Source organism: Notothenia coriiceps, unplaced genomic scaffold, assembly GCF_000735185.1.
Source record: "Notothenia coriiceps isolate Sejong01 unplaced genomic scaffold, NC01 NC01_scaffold00019351, whole genome shotgun sequence".
NCBI classification, from domain to species: Eukaryota; Metazoa; Chordata; class Actinopteri; order Perciformes; family Nototheniidae; genus Notothenia; species Notothenia coriiceps.
The window spans coordinates 1007189-1016214 of record NW_011352052.1 but is presented as its reverse complement, the minus strand read 5'-3'; the positions used below and the strand labels follow the sequence as shown (position 1 = coordinate 1016214).

At 38.0% G+C, this 9026-nt stretch overlaps 1 protein-coding gene across 1 annotated transcript in view; it reads left to right on the top strand.

Annotated features, from left to right (window-relative positions):
* The first annotated feature begins 5797 nt into the window (after positions 1 to 5797).
* Positions 5798 to 9026, top strand: part of phf11 (PHD finger protein 11) — a 7734-nt gene continuing 4505 nt past the window's right edge. The window contains exons 1-6 of the mRNA XM_010778631.1: positions 5798 to 5806; positions 6836 to 6909; positions 7342 to 7406; positions 7540 to 7544; positions 8529 to 8563; positions 8653 to 8714. The gene's annotated coding sequence lies outside the window, so the exon portion shown is untranslated. The remainder of the gene's footprint in view (positions 5807 to 6835; positions 6910 to 7341; positions 7407 to 7539; positions 7545 to 8528; positions 8564 to 8652; positions 8715 to 9026) is intronic.

Here is a 9026-nt window from a genome sequence, read left to right as displayed (position 1 = left end):
CAGACGAATCAGATGAATTAAACATGATACTTAAAATATTATTTATATATATATATATTTTTTTTTTGCATTTTTTTGTAATCATTATTTGTAATACTTTCTGCTGACACTAGGTGGGGCTAGGTGGGGCTGTGACACTAGGTGGGGCTGTGCCACATCCTTGGCCTATTTAGCATTGTCAATTAAAATGTTCATTAAATGGATAAAGTTTTTATTCAGGAACTCATGGTCCCTTATTGACATTAATCTGAACATGTTCTATACAACCGTTGTATAGTGGGGTGGCAGTGCTTCAGGATGTATGCTTAGGACTTCTACCTTTTGAGCAAGGTACCAGACTTCAACACGGTTGCTCAGGCGTTGTATACTAGCTGTCCACTGCTCCTAATACGGGGATGGATTGAATGGAGAGACTTCATTTCACCGTGTGTGCAGTGCTGTGCACATTGAAATGTGTGTGCCAATGGAAGAGGAATTCATTTGAACCTCTATGCCCATGTACAACTTTAAGACAGAGGTATTATCAGACAATCAATCTGTCATGGCAATATAATAAAGCAATAAAAACAATATCACGGTATTGCAAATGTGACAGCAAAGCCAGCATCCTATAGCCACAAAAGACATCCTGACAAATTAAAAGTTACAAATCTACTCCCCACAAGGAAGTTATTTAGTAGAAGTAGAAACACTTCCAATGGAGAAAGCAACAATATACTGTAATAGCACAAGGCACATAAATTAAACCAGGGTCAACGGGAAACTGATCCTAAAAAGTAAACAATAATGTCTGTGGTAATGTGGGGGCAGCAGTGCGGTGAGAGCCACACGGTAAACACAGTCCTCATAACAAACTAATTATGCTGGGACTGAATTAGAGTTTAATATGCTGCTGGACATTTGTTAACAGATTAATTGAGCGGACTGAGTTGTCTCGGTGTGCTGCTGTGACCAATGCTGTGGACGACAATAACAAGCCAGCAGCAGGCTTCTGGGATAGCTTTTCAAATGTAGGCTAATCCAATTAATATGAGCGATTACCTGCATGCAGCTGCAATCAGTGATTCAGTGGATCGCCACTCAGCAACAAAGTTTGACTTTGACCAAACATTTTTTTGCCACAGAATCAAGTGCAATCATTTATTTAAATATGAAGAAGTGTTGTGTCATTATTAACCATTCATTAAAAAAAAAACTGACCACTTTTCCCCTCAAAAGGTGTTACATTTAAATAAATTACAAAACAACAGATTACTTACTTATGGTATTATTTAAATGCAAGTATGTTTAATCGTGTTATTTTGTATGCAGGTTACTGTAATACATGTAACACGGTACCACTTTACAATAAGACTACCCTTATAAAGGTTTACTAATAGTTTGTAATTTATGAATTAAGTTGTGAACACTTTATAAATCATTAATAAGCTTTTATAAGACATGAGATAAACAGGGCAACTGTGACCGGTTGCTTGCCAAATAGTGAGCCCACATTTATCTGTACTGCTAAGCCTAGCTTACTTTGTCTTCTTTATCAGCCAGCATCCTTGGTATCTGTTGTTCACTGAGTTGATTCTCGCTAAGTAGCCAATATAAGGCTTAGTCATCTTGCCAAATAGTGAGCCTGTGTTGATGTATGAAAACTATGTTAGAACTGGTTTATAAATGGTTCTTAATGATTAATAAACTGTTTACAACCTCATTCATAACCTAATTATAAACCCTTTATGAATCCTTTATAAGGGTAGTCTTATTGTAAAGTGGTACCCATGTAACTCTCCTAAACTCAATTGTAGTTGCCATTATTGATGTGCCAAAGGCAGAAAGTCATGCTGTAAGGAGAGTCTCTTTAGATTCATTCACCATCATTTTTTACTTTCTTTCATCCACTTCAGTGTCTCTCTGCCCTCGCTGTCGTCTCAGAATGAAATGCCATTCTACATTAGGAAGTGAATTGGTGAGACTGATGGTTTTTGAGGGTTTGGGGGGCCAGCTTAGTTGAGAGTGAAGGAATGTGTGATGGTGCGTGTTTGATTCTGTTTGTGTGTAAGTGTGTGAGTGTGTGTGTGACTACAAAGGTGAGAGGAGAGAAAGTGTGAAAGAGAGCTTGTCAGCCAACACGGGTCATGTAATATGCATGGAGGTGTTGGTGTCAGTCTGCTGGAGCGAAAGCTGCAGAGAAGTGAGCACGGGCCGGGGATTCTGAACTCTGCAACTCTCGCTGTCTGCACTACCACTCACCCAGGCCAACCTATGCCTTTCAAATGCAACAGCTCACTTCATCAGTCCTGCTCGCCGCACGCAAGCTGCACTTCACATATGTGCTTTCTTAAAGTTTCACTGTGCCGTTTGCCCTGATTGCAAAAATAATACTTTGGCTAAATTGGAGCTTAGGTAAGGACTCCCAATACTGGAGGTTACTAATGAAGGGTATTCGGGCCGGGTCATTACCAAATGCCGTCCTTTCCAGATCCTGATGACTAATACATTATTGGGAATTATTACATTTTGACAGGTTTTTTATTATTGACGATGCTGCGCATCGATAATAACGAGTTAACTTGCGAAGCCCTAATATTTGTATTTATTGTTTTTTAAGCACTTTATTTTTAAAAGATGCTAATTTGCAAAAGATCCCTGTAATACCTTTGATGTATAATTTTATGACAATCAACTATAGTTAAAAGAACATCTTCTAGGTCTAAAGTAAAAAGTAAATTACTTCAGATGCAGTTCACCTAAAAATCCAAAATATATATTTATCCACTTTATTTTAGGCAGAGAAAATATGCTCTATTTTGATTTGATGTGAACTGTATTTTTTAGTAAAAATCTTTACCCAGTCTGGAGAATGATTATTTCTGATCTCAATGGCGTTGATTTGAAAGTCAGACGTTGGGTTCCTTCATTAATTAACCAGATTGTACCTAGAAATATACCATAAGGGGAGGTTTTGACCTTGAGTGTAAGAACAGTTTTCAGTATTCTTCTATTCTCCTTTGGCTTCAGTTCCAGGCTTAATAAATCAGTATGGGAAATGCCAATAATGATCATATCAAGAACAGCCATAACAAAAGTCATTCTGATTATCATGTTTAAAATATGCACTTGTAGTGCCGTGAAAGGGGAGTCGGAGGCGGTGTATTCAGAATGGAGTTCCAATCTTTATTAGCCATTAATAACAGAGAGGTTAACACATGTCTGCTCTGCTCGACGAGCTAGCATGTAGAATGTCAGCTGAAGCTACCGGTGTTCCCACTAAAGGGTCCGTGTGGCAACACAATACGAGAGGTGAATTATGTCAAAAAGCGTGGGAAGGACAAGAATATGTATATAAAAAGGTATTTATTTGGCAAAACGTTGTGTGGCCAAAAAACAAACATAAGGCAAGGCAAAAATAAGAATAAGCGCTGCTGCTCTCCGAGGTCCAGTCCTCTGGCGGGGAGCCACCTCGAGGCTCTGGCTCAGGCCTTTTAATCCTCCGGTGCGAGCTGTCAGGTGTCCTCAATCAGTGCGTCAGGTGTCCTCAATCAGTGTGGGCACAAGCAGAGGAGGATCATTAAAGGGCCATACGCACCACAGGAGACCTCCAAGCAGGGGTCGTCACAGTGTCACCACACAAGCTCCCCCAGAATTCACGTGTAAACAAAATCCGTATGGCGGGGAGGAATAACCCGCCTGCCCCCACGAGACCTGCGCACCGGAGTCGGTGCAGCGACCTCCGCCTGTGCGGCCCCCAACAGAGGAGGGACCGGAACAATAGGCCCACACTCCCTGACAGGAACCGAAGCCGGGGGTCGGCCCCGTCTCGGCGGCCGAGCCAGTGTAACGGAGTTAAAAATGTGTAGACATAAATCTAGTTATAAATTACGATTTATAATGGGTTGTGAATTTTATCTTTATGAGATTGTTTACTTTTGATGTTTTTGAGTTATGTTTCTGGTGGGAATACTTTCCCGTTGCACATATTTTTCTATTTCCTGTATGTCATTTCCGCTCTCCCCTCACATTGAAGTGAGTGCTGCGGATTGTAAGCTGTGCTGGTAGAGGTGTTACAAATCATTGCGGTTCTGTGTGATGGACCGGCTGTTTGGGTTGATGGAAGTGATGTGTGTTGTTGAGTGTTAATTTGGGTACCTTGTTGACCCGTTTTTGTTTGGTTTTCACCGTAGGAAATTGTATTTTTTTAGTGATATCTGTGGTGTGGTTTTGGCGGGAATTAGACACGATCTGCGTCATTTTCTTTGTTTACATGTTAGCCCTTCCTTTCTTTTCTTTTGTAAAGATGTGCAGCGTGGATTTAAGGAGAATATTGTGTTTTGTTCTCAAGTATGTTTGTGTTTGTATTTTTGTGTGATTACTTGATAAGATTTTCTTGTTCATTTCTTAATCTATAAATACTAAAGAGGACTTTGAAGTGAGTGCTGCGGAGGATGTGTAGCGTGGATTTAAGGAGAATATTGTGTTTTGTTCTCAGTCCTCAGAATAAACGCCAGAAAAGACACCTAGATGCTTCGCTGTGTTTCCTGATCAATAACAGGCCGCTTACGGTTGTGACCCGTTACAGTTAGATATTACAATATGGTTGGTTGAGCTTGAGTTCATTATTGAGCTTACACGTTAACATCACAGTCATCTGAAGAACANNNNAGTGATATTGTACCGAACTCTAATTTCATATTTTTTCCACATAAATAACTAGTACTTGTCATAGACGGATGGAACCTATCTACCTCCCGAAGGATGACGACCTCCTCACAAACTCAGCCGACGACAATGGTCAACCGGCGGACCAGTCCATCTCAGTAGAACAGCTCCTTCTTATTAGTAAAATAGACATTGTTGTAATTCTTATTTTTGCTAAAATTTGTAGTTCTGTCTCAACGACACTCGCACTGTATGGTGAACAGTAAGAAAGAACGAACACTGTTCCTCGTACAAACAGGTGTTATACTGGATTTTTGTGTGCCTCACCTACAACTTTCCCTAGTCTATAGTTACAAAGTCTCGTATTTTTCCTCTCTCGTAAAAGATTTACACTTGCTTAATGTAAGTATTGTTGCGAATTCTGTTTGAAAGGTTCGACTACAAAGGAATACTGAAGAGTGTCCAATTCCGTTATTTGGAGTACTTTATTTTTGTTTACACACAGAAGCCTATTATACTAACGTAAGATTTCTGTAAGTTATGTCTTTAAACTTGACGTAATAAAATAACAATTCAGTAGAACGTCGACGTTTTGACGTTTTTTTTACACATAAATGAGGGGGGATCTTTGATCAGGGGTTTACTACGGTGTAAAGAGGACGAGCTCACCGTAAACAATTTAGATGTCTCGGGTTGAGAAATTTCCACCCCCTGGATAGTAATATAAAAATTATTAATATAAATCCGGTATGGATATATTTTGTACCAGACACTTCAAAGAAATTTTATTGGTTTGTTATAGTACGTAAAACGGTAACGGAGTAAGCGCAGATGAAAGAGATAAGGTCGGGACAGAAGGTGTTCCCGACTAAAGACACCGTTTACTGGACGTCGACTGGAGCGGGGGGACGTTTCCTCCCCCCGCTTCCGTGCTCGGCAGTACAATGGTACGACGAATGGTACGACGAGGTACAACGAGGTACGGTGCGTTGGAGAGTAAAGGGACTATCCACCCTCCTCACGGGTAAATCCGCCTCGTGTGGAAAAAGACTTAGGTCCTTTTTAAGTTTAGACATTAGTCTAGGCAACTGTCGGGGCAAAATCTCTTTACCATTCTGATTTTGCTTTTGAAACAGAGACGGTTGAGTTTCAGAGACGAGTAAGTGTGTGATTATTTTTCATGCTCGCTTTGCTGTTTTTTAAGGTTTAAAGTTGTTCCCTAAAAGTCTTGAAATGTTGTTGTAAAGTTGGTAGCATATCAACCCTTATTTGTATTTTTAAATATATTATGTAGCTCCTTCTGGTCACAATTTCAAAACACTTATTGCAAAATAAAGCTTTATATTCCCAGGGGAAAATCCACCATTCAGAGTATGACAGTAACATGCATTACATTTAAGGTTTAACATTAAGTAAGAACTTATTTATGTTACAAACAGCGTCATATTAGACAAAATATAGAAACCTACACTAACGGTTATTTAAAATCAAACAGGTCTAATAATAACAATACACCAAATTAATGAAATACTGTATATGTGGTGTTAAAGGGGACCTGTGGGAAATTCAAAACTCAAGTAGCTGACAATGCATATCAGTGCAAAAAGCATACTTTGAATGCACTTTATATAGAAAAAGGAAAAAGATCACCTTTTAATGGACCGAGCCATCAACACCACCAACATATTCTCTATCTATGTCTCTTTATGAAGCTTGAGTTGTTTTTAGATGTGAACTTACTTAAGACCAGAATACTGGAGTGTTTAGGTTTCAGGTTTTTGTTAAGCTAGCTGGCATGATGGTTACCGATTGAGGGTGGACAAAATCACCCTGCTACCAACCAAACAAAGACTACCAAACTTCAGATGTTCACTAGTTAAATCTGCTCTATTCTTAAAAAACGAATCCAGACAATTACTTTAAACTACAAAAAAACATATTTATAGACTCTTAGTAATTTACCTATAATATGTATTAAAAAAACAAAACACAAATAACTTAAATAGGAGTTACATTTTTAATATTAAACAAAATGGGTTTTGTCTACCTTTGAAGGTCTGAGGGACACAGTGTGAAATATGTTCATGTTTAAAGTCACTTACTTTTATTTTGACTTTAAATCAAGCTACTTGTTTATCTGTGCACTTTACAGTGACAGTGTTTATAATAACTGACTCTCTCCTCACAGACAGAACGGGACCCCTTCTAAACGTAGATCTAAAGTCTCATGGGCTTCACTGAGGGATGATTCTTCAAATTCAGGTTAACACACTTACAACGCATGAGAGAATATTGTTAGGATTGAGTGAAGCATGCAGGATCAGAATATGCAGAATAAACAGAAAAGGTTTTTAGGAACAAACAGAACACTAACCCGTGAACACAGTCAAAGACAAACAATGAACCAACAATGACAGACAGAAAAACCAGAACCTAAATGCACACAGGACTAATCACACAAACAAGACACAGGTGAGGAGGGAGGAGAAAACACAGGGGCACCAGGTGAACACAATCGGGTAATCAGGTAGGAGGGAAAACAGACAGAAAGCAACAGGCAAGACAGGGGGTGAACACTTTTCAAAATAAAACATGAAACCAAAGACAAGACAAAACACAACACAGACAGATCGTGACAAATATAACCTATTGAACACTGGACAAAGGTTTAATGTGTTTTCCCTTCTCTTACAGGCGATAATGAACCGGATTCAATAACGGCCCCTTTAGATACTGATATAGATGATAGTGAACACCTGGTTCGTGAGCCTCTCATAAGTCTCTTATTTGATTCAGTAACAGAAACCTCATCAATAGAGGTTGAAGAAGATCAATAATCTCATATTTATGTTCCTTCTCTTTCATTTATTCACCCTGTTGGCTGTTCGTCAGACGAGGTAGGCTCAAGTCTCTGTGATTCACTGAAAATAACTTTATTTCATTTTATGATATTTACAATGTGAAATGTACAATCATTTTTGCATCGTGCTGTGCATTGTGGGAACTTGTTGAAGCTACTGTATTATTAGGGAGACTCATTTCTGTCTTGTAGTTTGTAGTCATTTAGTGTTGAATTGCATTATATAATTTGTTCAACTCATTTATTGTACATGCAAGAAGGAACAACAATATCATGATACAATCATTATTACATTAATAGTCAAATTAATTGTTGAATTCAGTTTTGGGGATTTATGTTTCTTCTGGACATTATTAAGATATAAAATCTTCACTGCTAATAATTATTTTTGTATCTCATAAACATATGCAGAACATTTTTCATGGATTGATGGACTATAAATGAACTTTAATATTAACCAAAAAATAACCAGTGTAATAATAGTAAATAAAATATATAATTTGTAATATTATTTAGAAAAAATAAGCAATCCAAAGATGTTAGAAGTTATGAAAGGTGTTTCATTTATCTTTCCTTTTTTACATTTTATAGAGTGAAGACTTTATTAAGAAATCTGCTTCACTTGATCACAGATGCAGTCTTTAATGTGACGTCAACAAAACATCCCACACCGCCTCTAGCATCAACACAATGATAATGGTCACCTCACACAGTGTCAAACATGTAAATAATAGTTTTTATTACACACTATTCATATCTTAAACTGCACTGTAACTTTTTATTCATGTACTTTTTTATTCATGTACTTTTTATTCATGTATTTTTTCTTTTAATGTTTCTTTTATTATATTTTACTGTTTTGAAATGCCTTTGTCTGAATGTCTTTCATTTTTGTAAAGCACCTTGAATTGCCTTGTGTTGAAAGGTGCTATATAAATAAACTTGCCTTGGCTTGCCTTACACAGGACGTTGTGGTTTCTCTTTGCATGATCACTCAGTGTGTTGTGTTCTCTGTTCACAGGAAACACAACGGGAGTCATCGCCGATCCACCTCAGGTAGGCGGCTCAGCAGACTCAGATTACATTAAATATGTGAAAAAGACATAATTAAAAATGGTTTTGCAAACTGCTGCTGTCTGCTACAGAAGATAATCTGGAGGAAGAGAGCAGAGATGGAGCTTCAGATGAAGATGAAACAATCGATTCAGTGAGTCATTACATATTAGATCAAAGTCTAAGCTATACATTTCTCCTTTTAGCAACATTTCATAAACTCTATTTATCATGTTCTCAATCTCATTCGGTCCTGTAGTAGAATTGGTGATGTTAACTTGTGGTTTCTTAAAGGTCCCCTATTATACTGTTTTTCATCAATATATAATAGGTCTCAGATATATACAAAACATGTCTCTGAAGTATTTGGCTCAAAATACCAAACAGATCATTGCAGCATCCCATAATCCCCTCTGTTTCAGCCCTGTTTCAAAAGTGCTGATTCTCTGTCTGTTACTTTAGATGA